Here is a 15,655-nt window from a genome sequence, read left to right as displayed (position 1 = left end):
TCCTGCATCTTGTTCACTTTTTAGTGGCTTGCAATTTAGCATCTTCCTGTGCACTTCACTGAAATCGCTTTCATGGTGACCTTCATGTTGGCAGATCATGTTGTATACTTTTTAGGCCTGTTCAGCTGGACTTACTTGTTGCATTCAACTCTGCTGAGTACTCAGTCATCTTGAAACTTCCATGTGCTTTGGAGTAAATCTCAATATCCTCATCTGTATAATGGGGATAGCAATACATACCTCAGGAGGTTATATGTGGTTAAATGAGACAATATATTAAAAAATGCTTATCATACCTAGCAAGTGCTTCAATAATAATAGTACAGTAGACACTGTATTATCATCATCATTGTCATCATCATTATTGCTGTCATTAGTGAACTACTTCTTTGATATGTGATTCTCCCTTTATCAGGGATCCTTCTTTTACCTTAAAAGTTAGCATTTTGTTATGGGCCCATTGCTTTTCTGTTTGACTCTCATCTGTGGGCTGAGGACTTAGGTGTAGATCTTCATCTCTCTGAGTCTGATTGGTTAGCCTCTTGTCTTCTAAATAAATGATGCTATAAGTATGCTGATAGTAACAATGATGATGGTGATTGAACCACTTTTCTAAACATTTGTGAGTATCAACCCATGAATTGTCACCACAGCTGTATGAGGTTATTGGAACACAGTGTCTAGCCCTTAATTGATAACAAGTACTTGTATCAGTGAAGAATATGGTATTGCTGAAATTAAGGAAGGAACTTTAAGAAGTGGACTGGCAACAGCATCACCATGTAGAAAGATTAAAATTGGATAAGGACTGGCTGAGAACAGGTTGTCCTCATGGCAAGAGGGGAATCATGAAGAGCAAGTTTAGTCAAGTCTTCAAAATGAAAGCCAAATTTTAAGGAAGTTGGAAGAGGAAGATGGAGAAAAAGGAGGTTTCCTGTCTTGTGGTGCTTGCATTTGTTTTGTTTTGTTTTGTTTTGTTTTGTTTTGTTTTGTTTTTTGAGAGAGAGAAAGAAAGAGCATGAGCAAGAGTGGAGGGAGGGGCAGAGAGAGAGAGAGAGAGAACCCCAAGCAGTTTCCACGTTCAGTGTGGAGCCTGATGCGGGTTTGATGTCACAACCAAGAGTCAGATGCTTAACTGATTGAGCCACCCAGGCATCCTGCATTTCTGTTTTCAATTAAAGATTTTGGTGTCAAATGGAAATAGTACTAGATGGCCTAGTAGGATGAAGGGAAGGTTTTTTTTTTTTGTTTGTTTGTTTTAATAATAGTGACTAACATTGACTGCATGCTTCTTTTTTATTTAAAAAAATTTTTTTTTTTTGAGAGAGAGCGAGCAAGCATGAGTGGGGGAGAGGCAGAGAGAGATGCAAGAGTTACAGAATCTGAAGCGTGCTCTAGCTCCAACCTGGGACTCGAACTCATGAGCTGTGAGATCATGACCTGAGCCAAAGTTGGATGCTTAACTGACTGAGTCACCCAGGCACCCCCAGGAAAGTTTGTTTCTAAATATAGGGGGACATGAGCTCATTTTATTTATTTACTTTTTATTAAAAAGATCTTTTTTAATGTTTACTTTTGAGGAAGAGAGAGAGACACAGAGTGTAGGGTAGGGGCAGAGAGAGAGGGAGACACAGAATCCCAAAGCAGGCTCCAGGCTCTGAGCTGTTAGCACAGAGCCCAACATGGGGCTTGAACTCTTGGACCACGAGATCATGACCTGAGCTGAAGTCAGATGTTAAACTGACTGAGACACCCAGGCACCCTGTCACTTTAATGAGAAGGAAGTGGCTAATGAATTATGAGAAACTGAAGGTGCTGGAAACTGGATCTCTGAAATGGCCCAGAGAGCCGAGGAACACAGGGTTGGAAAAAAAGAAGTGTTTTCCAACTCCTAGGCCTCACTGGGTTTCCATATGGGATGTCGAGAGTCCAACATCATTTCATGGCCCTCTTGCTTTGGTTTTGGGCTTGTCATTACTATGCTTTGTAGTATTATCCTTATCCTGCTAACAGCAGGAGAACTTAACATTTATTGAGCATCTGCTTTGTGTTAGGGACTCGTCTTTCTAATATTTTCACAGCTCTGTGGAATATATTGTGTTCACTTTTAACTTTAATTTTTTGAATATGCCTTGTAGTCAGATGGCTCAGAAGCATACAAAAACATATTTATTGAATAATTTCCTTCCCATCCTTATTCTCCATCCATCAAATTCTCCCACTTCTCAGTATTTAACCATTTTATTTTCTTGTATACACATCCTAAAATTTTAAGCATATAAATCAAATATAGAATATGCTATTATTCACCTTTTATGCCAAATTGTGGATTCTATGCACACCTTGCTTTATTTCACTTAACAGTTTATCTTGAAAATCCTTATATATCAGTTCACAGAGAGTGGTCTCATTCTTTTTTATTTTTAAGTAAAAAAAAGTTTTTATTTAAGTAATTTCTACATCCAGCTTGGGGCTTGAACTTAGGACCCTGACACCCAAAGATCAAGAGTTGCATGTTCTTCCAACAGAGCCAGCCACACGCCCCGGCCTCATTCTTTTTTAACAGCTTCATAGTATTGACTGGATACACCAGAATTTATTTACTCAATGCCATATAAATAGATAAGTGTCTATTTGCATGTCGTCATTTAGTATTATTACAAATGATGCTAAAATGAATAATCTTTTTTTTTTAATTTTTTAACGTTTATTTATTTTTGAGACAGAGAGAGACAGAGCATGAACGGGGGAGGGTCAGAGAGAGAGGGAGACACAGAATCTGAAACAGGCTCCAGGCTCTGAGCGGTCAGCACGGAGCCCGACGCAGGGCTCAAACTCACGGACAACGAGATCATGACCTGAGCCGAAGTCGGCCGCTCAACCGACTGAGCCACCCAGGCGCCCCATGAATAATCTTATATATACATATTTTCCTACATGTAAATGTACATCTCTAGGGTGCGTTCCCAGAGTGGAACTGGTTAAGATTATATGCACTTATTTTATTTTTAAAAAAATTTTTATTTGGGAGAGACAGAGAAAGAGAGAGAATCCTAAACAGACTCCGTACTGCCACTGCAGAGCCTGATGTGGGGCTCAAACTCACAAACCATGAGATGATGACCTGAGCTAAAGTCAGACACCTAAATGACTGAGCCACCCAGGCACCCTGAGTGTATGCATTTTAAATATTGAGTAGTTAGTACTAGTGCTTTTCCTTAGGGTTGTACCAATTTACATCATAATTAGCAATATACTAGAGTCCTGGTCATCTTTCTTAATTGATTTCTAGGGGCTCTTCATATAATAAAAGGGTTAACCTTTTTGCTGTGATATGCATTACAAATTTCCTTCCATTTTTTCATTTGTATTTTACTTACGTTTTTTCCCCCCCTTCCATGTGTAAGTTTTTGATTTCCTGTGGTCAGATCTGTCCATCAAATCTTTCTTTTGTGACTATTGGCTTTAGAACCATAGTTAGGAGGGTCTTCTGAAGTTACAAAGGAATTTTCTCATGCATTCTTTTAATTTTAAGGCTTAAAAAAATTTATTCTTTCATCCATTTGGATATATCCTGCTGTGGTATAAATTACTGATCCATTTTTTTTCCTCCAGATAGTTACCCAATTCTAATACCATTTATTGCACAGTCTACTTGTTACTGATTTGAAATTCTACCTTTATCATATGGTAAATTACCATTTGTATTTGGATCTAGTTTTGGACTTTTTATATAAATTCATTGGTCTATCTCTGTTCATTGTTCTTCATTTAATTAATCTATTAATTATTATGTCTTTATTCATGTGTCAATATCTGATAGTTTCCTACTCCCCTCCAATTTCCTTGGTTGTATTTTTTTGTTTTTCCATCTTAACTTAAAGTTTTTTTAATGCTTATTTTTGAGAGAGAAAGAGCACAAGCAGGGGAGGGGCAGAGACACACACACACACACACACACACACACACACACACACACACAGAATCCGAAACAGGCTCCAGGCTCTGAGCTGTCAGCACAGAGCCTGATGTGGGGCTCAAACCCACAAACCATGAGATTACGACCCAAGCCAAAGTCGGACGCTCAACCAACTGAGCCACCCGGGTGCCCCTTCCATCTTAGCTTTAGAATCAAACTTGTGTAGTTGAAAAAAAAGTGGGTATTTTTTATTGGGATCATGATAAAAGTATACATTTTTGAGAACTGACATCTTTATGGTGTTGAGTCTTCCTTTTCTAGATCATAGTATATCTTTCCATTTGTTCAGGTCTTATTTTTTGTCCATCAGTTACATTTTAAAGTTTTCTATATATAAATCTTACTGGTATTTAAGTTGGATACATTTTTTTTATTGCTACTGATTAAGTAAGATCTGATTATTTGTAGCAGTATTTCCCACCATTTTCTTGAATTTCCAGGTATACAGTCATTTTATTTGCAAATAGCCATTATTTACCTTCTGTTTTCCATTTTTTAACAGGGTCTTCAGTTTCTTTTCTGACAATTATTAGATCACTTTGGCTAGTACCTCCAGTACAGTGTTAACTAAATGTATTGGTGGTAGGAGGTATCTTTGTGTTATTCCTAGCCTTGTATCTTGTGTTTCTTTATTAAGTGTGACCAATATAATTAATTATAATAATAAATGTATGATATTAAAATATGTTTTTGTTTCCTAAATAAATGGCACTTGATCATATTACACTTTTTAGTTGATATTGGATAATGATTTATGATTTTTAAATTGAATGTAGTAAGTGAATAGTACACTTGTTTTGGTATCAAATGTTATATTTGCTTCTTATAAAAAATAGTTTCTATTTTCTGTCTTCTGGAGCAAATAATTGACTACTGTAGTGGAACTGGTTTGGCACTATTTAAGCAGGTAGCTTTTTGACACCTTTCTTTCTCTCTTTTTTTTTTTTTATGTGGCAGTCAATTAATACAACTTTGGTATGAATTTGGTAAATGGTTATATTTTCCTAGAAACTTATTTCACTCAAAATTTCAAATATTTTCAAGTTGAGCAAAACAACCCTTTATGGGTTGAATTTTTAAAAAATAGATTAAAAATTGTTTTTTACATTTATTCATTTTTGAGAGACACAGAGAGAGCACAAGCGGGGGAGGGGCAGAGAGAGAGGGAGACACAGAATCTGAAGCAGGCTCCAGGCTCTGAGCTGTCAGCACAGAGCCTGACACGGGGCTCGAACTCACAAACTGCGAGATCATGACCTGAGCTGAAGTCGGACGCACAACGGACTGAGCCACCCAGGTGCCCCTTAAATAGATTTTTTTAGAGCAGTTTTAAGTACACAGAAAATTGAGTGAATGTTAGAGATTTCCCATATACTTCCTGTCTCCATATAGCACAGCTCCATTATCAGGATCCCATAGTGGAGTGGAATATTCATTACAATTGATGAACCTACATTGGTGTGTGATTTTCAACAGAACTCCATGGTTTACATTATGGTCCATTTTTGGTTTTATACATTCTATGTGTTTTGATAAATGTGTAATAAAGTGTATCTACCATTATAGTATCATACATTTTTACTGCCCTAAAAATCCTCTGTGCTCTACCTATTCTTTCCTCCCTTCTTCAACCCTTGGTAAGCACTGATTCTGTTATTGTCTTCATAGTTTTACCTTTTCCAGAATGTCATAAAGTTGGAATCTTATAGTAAGTACCCTCTTCAAGTTGGCTTTTTTTTTCCATTTAGTAATATGCATTGATAGTTCTTCATGTCTTTTCATGGCTTTAAGAAAATCACATTTTCTTTTAGTGATGACTAATAATCCATTATGTGGATGCACCATAGTTCATTTATATATTCATCTATTGAAGGACATCTTGGTTGCTTCCAAGTTTTGGTGATGTTGGATAAAGCTGCTGTAAATATCCATGTACTGATTTTTGTGTGAATGTAAGATTTCAATTCATTTGGGTTTATACTGAGGAGTGCAGTTGCTGGATTGTAAGGTAAGAGTATGTTTAATTTTGTAAGGAAATACTAGACTGTCTTTCAAAGTGGTTATATCATTTTGCATTCATTCCAGGAATAAATGAAAATTCCTATTATTCCATATCTCTATCAATATTTGGTGTTGTCAGTGTTTGGGGCTTTGGCTATTCCAATCATGTGTAGTGATACCTCATTTTAATTTGACTTATGATATGAAGCATTCTTTGCATAGGCTTATTTGCCATCTGTGAATCTTTGGTGAAGTGTCTGCTCAGGTCTTTTGCCCATTTTTTAGTCAGGTTGGTTTGTTTCTTACTGTCAAGTTTTAAGAGTTCTTTGTATATTTTGGATAACAATCCTTTATCAGACATGTCTTTCACAATATTTTCTTCCAGTGTATGGCTTGTTTTCTCATCCCTTTGACATTGTCTTTCACAGAGCAGAAGTTTTAAATTTTAACGAAGTCTAGCTTATCAATTATTTCTTTGGTGGATTGTGACTTTGGTGTTATATTCAAAAGTCATCACCATACTCAAGGTCAACTAGATTTTCTCTAAATGTTATCTTCTACGAGTTTTGTAGTTTGGCATTTTACATTTAGGTTTATGGTCCAATTTGAGTTAACTTTTGTGGAAAGTATAAGGTCTATGTCCAGATTTTTTTTTTTCAAAGTTGATTTTCAGTTTTTCCAGCATCATTTCTTGAAAATACTACTTTTTTGCCAGTGTATTGCCTTTGTTCTTCTGTCAAAGATTAGTTGACTGTATTTAAATGGTCTGTCTGGGCTCTTTATCCTGTTCCTTTGATCTGTCTATCCATGCTTTCATCAGTATCATGCTAAGTCTTAAAGTCAGATAGTCTGTCCTCTGATTTTTTTCATCTCCTTCAGTATTGTGTTGGCTATTCTGATTCTTTGGCCTCTCCATGTAAACTTTAGAATCAGTTTTTTGATTTTCACAAACTAGCTTGTGATTTTAATTGAGATTTCATTGAATCCATAGATCATGTTAGGAAGAACTGACATCTTAAAACATTGAGTATGCCTATCCATGAACATGGAATATTTCTTGATTTACCTACTTCTTTGATTTCATTCACCAGAGTTTTGTAGTTTTTCTGTTATAGATCTTATACATATTTTGTTAAATTTATACCTAATTTCATTTTTGCAGGTGTTAGTTTAAATGATACTGTTTTAAATTTCAAATTCCACTTGTTTATTATTGGTAGTAGGGTGGTGATTGACTTTTTTGTATTAACCTTGTATCTTGCAACCTTACTTTAAAGGTTTTTGGGTTTTTTTTAATGTTTATTTATTTATTTTTTTGAGAGAGAGAGAGACAGACAGACAGACAGACATAGTGCAAGCTGAGGAGGAGCAGAGAGACAGGGAGACAGAATCTTAAGCAGGCTCCAGGCCCTGAGCTGTCAGCACAGAGCCCAATGAGGGGCTCAAACTCATGAACTGTGAGATTATGACCTGAGCCGAAGTTGGATGCTTAACCGACTGAGCCACACAGGCCCCCCCCCCCCCCCCTTACTTTAATCATTTGGTTTAAGAGTTTTTTGTTTGTTTGTTTGTTTATATTTGTTTGGATTTACTGTAAGGCAATCATGTTATCTGTTAAAAAAAAAGACAGTTTTATGTCTTCTTTCCCAATCATATACCTTCTATTTTATTTTCTTGTCTTACTGCATTATCTAGGACTTCAGTACGATGTTGATGAGAAGGGACATTATTGCCATGTTTCTGATCTTAATAGGAAATTTAGTTTCCCACCATTAAGTATGATATTAGCTGTAGGTTTCTTGTAGATGTTCTGTGTCAGGTTAAAGAAGTTCCCCTCTATTTCTGTTTTGCTGAGGATGAATTCATTTTTACTTTATGACCTCATCTGAATAAGTTTTATTTGGTGAGTTAAGCTTATTTAGTTTGGATTTTAGCTTGTTGTTGACATGATAGATATGTTTGATATAAATTCTGTTACATTGTATGTTTTCTGTTTTTATAGTTTACCTTAAGTCTTTTTCATTATGTGACCTACTGCTTATGCTTACATGTTTTGTTTGAGTTGTTTCATATTATTTTATGGTTTCTGTTTTCAGAGTTTTGTAAGTCTTACTATGGGGTCTTTTTATACTTTATGTTTTATTTTTGTTATTTATAATTTTTTTTTCTAGTAGTAATTTTTTTTATTACAGCTTTATGAAATACCTTTACTCCTCTCTTTTGTTTGAGAGAAACTTCTAAAGTGAGCAGTGCTGTTTAGCCTATATCTTTCTTCCTCTCTGACCCGTCTTTCCCTTCTGGTACTTGATATTAGTCAATCATATTGTCTAATAGTGTTTCCCTTTGTATTGTTAGATAAGGTTATACATATTACTTTTTTCATTACACTTGAATGATATCTTTTGAGTTTCAGCCACTAGGCAATCAGTGACATTACATTATATCTCCCCATCTTTTACTGCTTCTTCTTTACTGCCCCAATTTTTGCTGGTTGTATCATTTTTACACTGTCATACATTATAAAATTTACTTTTGGCTTATCCCTTTAATCTTTATATTTGTTTTAATCTCAGTTCTACAGTTACATGAATTTGACAGCTCTTTTGCCCAGTTGTCTCTTGGATTCAGTGGGACAATAGTTCCTGAGTTCTGAGGTATACAAAACTATTAGTTTGTGGGCTTTGTACTTGAAGGAATACCTAGCTGGATATGAAATCCTTGGTTCATACTTTATTTGCTTATGCATTTTAAGTATTTGGAAGATTTACTCTCCTGGTTTATGAGATTGGCTATTATTGTAAAGAAGTATCAGGCAAGATTAATGTGTTTACATCTGATAGGTGACTTGGCTTTTTTCTTTTTGTCTAGCTGCCATAAAGATTTTTTTCTTATTTTGAAAGTCCAAATTTGTTATGTCCAGTTTTACTAAGTTATGCCTGATGGTTGACAATTCTGGGTCAGTTTCCTTGTGACATAGGTTGCCTTGTGTGTCCTTTCATTATATCCATTTAAGTATCTTTGTATTCAGGAAAATTTTCTTGTATCATGTCTTTAAGTATTTGTTTCATTCTATTATCTTTTAAAAATATTTTAGAGACATATGTTGAATCTCATTTGCCATTTTTCAGAATCTGCCATTTTTCTCCCCAATTCTTCTTAAGTCTTTCTTCAGTTCAGTTTTTTTTTTTTTTTTTTTTTTTTTTTCTTTTTTAAATCCCTACCCTCTGCCCCTTCCTTTATTTTCTGAGGTATCTTTTCTGTTTTGTGCTCATTTCAAATTTATTTTCTTTTCTGTGATTTTTTTCTTCCCCTAAAATTTCTTTTCTGATTTCTGCCAGCCATATTTTATTTCCTTCCTCTTGATTCTCACCATATCTATCTTGAATTTTTCCATTTGTACTTTGTAGTCTTTTTCCTTCCCCTTGGTTTTCATAGAGATGATTTCCTTTTAAGTTTTAAAAATTTTTGGAAAATATTTGGATACTATTTTGACCTGTGGCAACATTCTAGGGAGTATTCCTTGTCTGTTGGTAAGTTTTATGGTTTTACATTTTTTCTGTAGAATACCTTTTTTATTGCTTCTCCAGTTCTTTTTTTTACTACTCATCACTGAGTACACTGGACTTTCTGAATCCAGGTTTTTTTCAAGATGTATTGTGGTATGGGGAAGCTTTCAGTATAGCTTTCCAGGTTTCACAACCCAGAGCCTCCCTCCATCTCTGCTGCAACAGAGATAGGGCTATTTCCAATAAATATGGCTCATTCATGAGATTTTTTTTCCAGTTGTGAAATGTTTTGAATAATCTCATCTCTTCTGATTCTTTGAACCTTTGTAAGTCCTGGAGAGCTTCTGCTACCACCTGGCTCCTACCATTTCTTGCACCCATTGTTGCAAATGTAGGATATAGTTTTTGTTCTTCAGGATGTGCTCTTCACCTTTTCAAGTATGTTTTCACTTATGATGCTTGTAATCTTCTAACACTGAGTCCTTTGTAATTCTCTGTGCTTCTTTTCTTCACTTCCCCCTATTTCTTTCTGGCCAGTCTCACCTGCTTGTGGTAGTTATTACAGATATTTTGAAGTCTGTAGATTGCACCTATCTCCTAGTTGCAAGGAAAATAATGTTTGAAAATTCCATGTAACTTTTTTTTTCATTGTCTTTTGTGTTTGTTTAATATCCAGAGGAGGAGAAAGTTCTGTTGTTTCCATTATTATGGATTAAGGATATGGATAATAGTTTCTTGAAAGTTAAGGAACTTGAAAATTGCCACCCAGCAAAAGGCAGAGTGAGGATTCAAAATTAAGTTTAAAATTTAGCTTATGTTCTGTCACTACAACCTTATGTGTCCTCAGGTTTGGAAGTATACTCACAACAGAGAGTAGTTATATGGTCAAAGAAATCTTACTCTCATTGGATATTTGTCACAGAGGTAGTTGCCTTTAAGTAGCAAGTAATGGTCCTGGAAAATTTTTGAAGCTTAATTTACTGGAACATTAAGAACTTCATGATCTTCTACAGCTTCAAGTTTCTTCCCTCCCTTCCATTTTTTCCCCCCATCTTTCTGTGGCCCCAAAAGAAGACTATAGATAGATAAGGCTCTCTATTTCTTCTGCTGTCTTTTTTGCAACTTCTTTGAACATGATGATGTTTTATATTACCCATCATTCTTCCTTTCTATTCTACCTTGATTATTCCTTTTTAGAAGTAGACTCACTAATATAATATGTGCTCTCCCTTTGTTTTGTTTAAGGGGACCTCCAGTCAGACATTCTTTGGAGAGAAGGGATGAGTGGGTAAAATATGATTTCTTTTTTAATCTTTCCTAGTTTCACAAGTTTAGGGTGGTTGTACTTTTTGAAACAGATCTAAAAACAGTAATTGCTGCTGTTGACTCTGACAGGATCCTCAGCCCTGAACACTGCTGTGCCCTTCTTGAATATAGCATTTGTGGATTTGTTTGTGAATGCTTCTGAGAGTATAAAGGTTACTCTCACACATGTGTTTACTTTGTCAAGATAAGGTTCTGGTAAAAATAGAATTGAATTGCCATGTTCTCCATCTTTATATTTCTGTGAAGAACAGTTTAGTTTTCAGAGGTTATTAATGGTTGTTTCTCTCTCTCTCTCTCTCTCTCTCCCCTCTCTATATATGTAGGTAGATATCTATCTATCTATCTATCTATCTATCTATCTATCTATCTATCTATAGATACAGATGATATATATGTCTGTATCTAGATATCTATCTGTAGATATATCTATATATAGATATATGTCTGTATCTATAGATAGATAGATAGATAGATAGATATGTGTGTGTGTGTGTGTGTGTGTGTGTTTGTGTGTTTGTGTATTTAAAGGCTTAATTGCTAACTCTTAAGACATCTTAGGATCAGACTTAGTTGTTTGTGCATATGGGCCCTATACACAATTTCTGGCTTATGTGCTTTTTTTTTTGTTTTGTTTTTAGCTGGGTAGATTTGTGGGAGATTGAGGGTGGAGAGTAGACAAAGAAGATGATGGTGTTTTCAAATGATGCTTTCCATTGACTTTGTTTCTTCTGAAGAGGACATTGGTGAGTCTAGGGGATTTTTTTTTTCTTTTTTTTTTTTGGTCTGCTTTGGGGTTGGATAAGCAAAAGATATTCTTTCTGAAGAATTCATAAGATAGTTAAAACTTTTGTTTATGCTTAATTTATAATACCTGTGACATAGCAGCATAGTTTGGTAGGAAAGACAGAGGCATTTGATAGTTTTATTTTCCCTATTTCAGGGCCTCCTTTGCATTGCAGCTTAGGAGTATTCTGTATTCTTTTTGATGCTATTGTAAATGGGATTGTTTTGTTAATTTCCTTTTTGTATTGTTCATTCTTAGTGTATAAATTTTTACATGTTGATTTTGTATCCTGCAACTTAACCATATTCAGTTATCAGTTCTAACAGGCTTTCTTTATTTGTGTTTGTGAAAAATCTTCAGGGTTTTCTACATATAAGATCATTTCATTTGTGAACAGAGATCATTTTATTTTATTTTTTTCCAATTTGGATGCCTTGTATTTCTTTTTCCTGCCAAATTGCTCTGGCTAGGACTTACAGTACTATACTGAATAGAAATAGTGACAGTAGGCATCCTTGTCTTGATCCCAGTATTGGAGGAAAAGCTTTCCGTCTTTCACCATTGAGTATGATATTAGCGGTTTTTCATAAATGGATCTCAATAATGTTACAGGGTTTTCTTTCTGTTCCTAGTTTGTTGAGTGTTTTTATCATGAGCAGTGTTGAATTTTGTCACTTTTTTTCTCTATCAATTGAGATGATCATGTGTTTTTCATCCTTCATTTTGTTAACATAGTATATTACCTTGACATCATTTTTGATTATGCAAATAATTCTTACATTCAAGGAATAAATCCTACTGCATTATGTTGTATAATCCTTTTAATATGCTGTTGAACTTGGTTTGCTGGTAATTTGCATCAGTGTTTATAAGGGATATTGGTCTAGTTTCCTTATAGTGTTTTTGTCTGGTGTTGGTATTAGAGTAATTCTGATCTCATAGAATGAATTAAGAAGTGTTTGCTCATATTCATTATTTTATTTAAAAAAAATTGTTTTTTCAACATTTATTTATTTTTGGGGCAGAGAGAGACACAGAGCATGAATGGGGGAGGGGCAGAGAGAGAGGGAGACACAGAATCGGAAACAGGCTCCAGGCTCTGAGCCATCAGCCCAGAGCCTGACGCGGGGCTCGAACTCCCGGACCGCGAGATCGTGACCTGGCTGAAGTCGGACGCTTAACCGACTGCGCCACCCAGGCGCCCCTCATATTCATTATTTTAAAAGAGTTTGAGAGGGATCAGTGTTAATTCTTTAAATGTTTGGTAGAATTCACCAGTGAAGACATCTGGTTCTGGTATTTTTCTTATGAGAGGTTTTTTTTTTTTTGATTACTAATTCAGTTGCCTTACTTGTTATAGGTCTTTTCATATTTTTTACATTTTCATGACTCCGTCTTTGTGGGTTATGTATTTCTAGGAATCCATTTAGGTATCCAATTGGATACCATCTAGGTGTCTATTATGTGGCATGTAATTTTATTTCTGTAAAACGAGTAGTGTTTCCACATTCACTTTTGATTTTAGTATCAATCTTTTCTTTTTTTTCTTGGGTAAAGGTGTGAAAATTTGGTTGATCTTTTCAATGAATCCATTCTTGGTTTTGTTAACTTTTCTTTAATGTTTTTCTATTCTCTATTTCATTTATCTCTAATCTTTATTATTTTTTGTTCTTCTAGTTATGAGTTTAATTTGTTCTTTTTTTTAGTACCTTAAGGTGTAAAGTTATATTGATGATTTTAGATCTTTCTAAAGTTTATTATTTATTTTGAGAGAGACAGAGACAGCGTGAGTAGGGGAGGGGCAGAGATAGAGAGCTAGAGAGAGAATTCTAAGCAGTCTCTGTGCTGCCAGCACAGCTGCAGGGCTTGATCTCATGAAACTGTGAGATCATGACCTGAGATGAAACCAAGAGTCAGACACTTAACTGGCTGAGCCACCCAGGTGCTCCTAGATCTTAAAAAAACATTTTTTTTTAAGTTTCTATATTTGAGAGAGAGAGAGAGAGAGAGAGAGAGAGAGAGAGAGAGCGCGCGCAAGTGGGGGAGGGGAAGAGAGAGAGAGAGACAGACAGACAGACAGACAGACAGACACAGAATCCAAAGCAGGCTGCAGGCTCCAAGCTGTCAGCACAGAGCCCAACATGGGGCTTGAACTCATGAATCATGAGATCATGACCCAAGCTGAAATCAGATGCTTAACCAACTGAGCCACCCAGGTACACTGCCCCTAAATTTTTTAAAATATAAGTGTTTATAGCTATAAATTTCTGTCTTAACATTGCTGCATTTCATGTTTTAGTATGTTGTGTTTTATTTTCATTTGTCTGAAGAGCTTTTCTAATTTCTCTTAGGATTTTTTCTTTGACCCAAACAAGAGCATATTATTTAGGTTCCTCAAGTTTGTGAATCTAACTTTTCCTTCTGGTTTTGATTTCTATTTTTTTTTCCCATTGTGGTTGAAAAGATACTTTATATGATTTCGGTCTTTAAAAATTCATTGACTTGTTCTGTGTTCTAACAAATGTTGTGTAATGAAGAATATTCCATGTGCATTTGTAAAAAGTGTATTCTGCTATTGTTGGGTGGAGTGTTTTGTGTATGTCTGCTAAGGGTGCTGTTGGTTGTAATGTTGAGTTTCTTTATTGGTCTTCTTTGTATCCATTATTGAAGGTGGGGTAGTGAAATCTATTATTTTAGACCTGTCTAATTTCTCTCTTTAATTCTGTTAATATAGCTTCATGTACTTTTGAGCTTTGATGTTGTTCCATATATGTTTATAATTGTTACATCCTTTTGGTTTGTTTGTTTTATCTTCTCTATTTATTGTAACAATTTTTGACTTAGTGTCTTTTTTTGTCTCATTTATATACCCACTCTTGCTTTCTTTTCATTAGTATTTACATGGAATATTTTTCAGCTGTGTATGTCCTTAGATCCAAAGTGAGTTTCCTATGGGGGTGCCTGGGTGGCTCAGTTAATTAAGCATCCAACTCTTGATTTCTGCTCAGGTTATGGATCTGACTTTGACCCCCACATGGGGCTCTGTGCTTACAGTGCATAGCCTACTTGGGATTCTCTCTCTTCCTCTCTTTCTGTCCCTCCCACATGCACTCTCTTTCTTTCTCTCTCAAAGTAAATAAATAAACTTAAACACACACACACACACACACACACACACACACACACACACACACACAAAAGTGAGTCTCTTATGGACAAAATATAGTTTGATCTTTTTTTTTTTTTTGAAATTCCAAACGCTGACAGTCTATGTCTTTTAATTGAAAAGCTTAATCCATTTGTGATAGGGAAGAACTTTTTATTCTGTTTTGTGTTTGTCTTATAACATTTTTGCCTATTATTTCCTCCATTACTGTTGTTGGTTGATATTTTTGTAGTGATGTGTTTTACTTTCCTTCTCATTTACTTTTGTAAATAGTCTATAGATTTTTTTTGTTGTTGGTACAATGAAGATTACATATAATATCCTAAAGTTATAACAATCTGTTTTAGGTTAGTACCAATTTAAACTCCATTGCATATAAATATTCTACTTAAAAAAAACAAACCTCTGTTCCTAGTCTATGTTATTGATGTCATAAATGATACCTTTGTTATGTTGTGTACCTATTAACATAGATTTGTACTTATTCTTTAGACATTTCTTTTAAGTCCTATTGATAAATAAAAAGGTTATAAGCCAAAATTACAATATTACTGTTTTTTATTTTTGTCCATGTGTTTACCAGAAAACTGTATATTTTTGTATGGCCATGAGTTATCTGTTGTCCTTTCATTTCTGCTTGATGTACTCCCATTAGTATTTCTTGGGAGTGGGAGGTCTAGTGGTAATGAACTCTATTATCTATTATATTAGCTTTTGTTTATCTAGGAATGTCTTAGTTTCCCTTTCATTTTTAAATAACACAGTTTGCTAGATACTGAATTCTTAATTGACACTTTTTCGCCCCTTTCAGCATTTTAAATTTATCATTGCACAGTGTTCTGGCTGGCTAGATTTCTGCTGAGAAATCCACTGATAATCTTATTGAGGATCTG

The 15,655-nt window shown here is 35.0% G+C and overlaps 1 protein-coding gene across 9 annotated transcripts in view; it reads left to right on the top strand.

Annotated features, from left to right (window-relative positions):
* The window catches only part of LDLRAD4 (low density lipoprotein receptor class A domain containing 4), a 456,253-nt gene that overhangs the window by 129,716 nt on the left and 310,882 nt on the right, over window positions 1–15,655 (top strand). Inside the window, exon 3 of one of the 9 annotated variants that reach the window (XM_047827462.1) lies at window positions 11,451–11,555. The exons of the other annotated variants lie outside the window; for them this stretch is intronic. The gene's annotated coding sequence lies outside the window, so the exon portion shown is untranslated. The remainder of the gene's footprint in view (window positions 1–11,450; window positions 11,556–15,655) is intronic. 9 annotated transcript variants of the gene reach the window in all.

Source organism: Prionailurus viverrinus, chromosome D3 (genome assembly GCF_022837055.1).
Source record: "Prionailurus viverrinus isolate Anna chromosome D3, UM_Priviv_1.0, whole genome shotgun sequence".
NCBI lineage: Eukaryota > Metazoa > Chordata > Mammalia > Carnivora > Felidae > Prionailurus > Prionailurus viverrinus.
The sequence above is the reverse complement of the archived record's forward strand: the minus strand, read 5'-3'. Positions and strand labels throughout refer to the sequence as shown.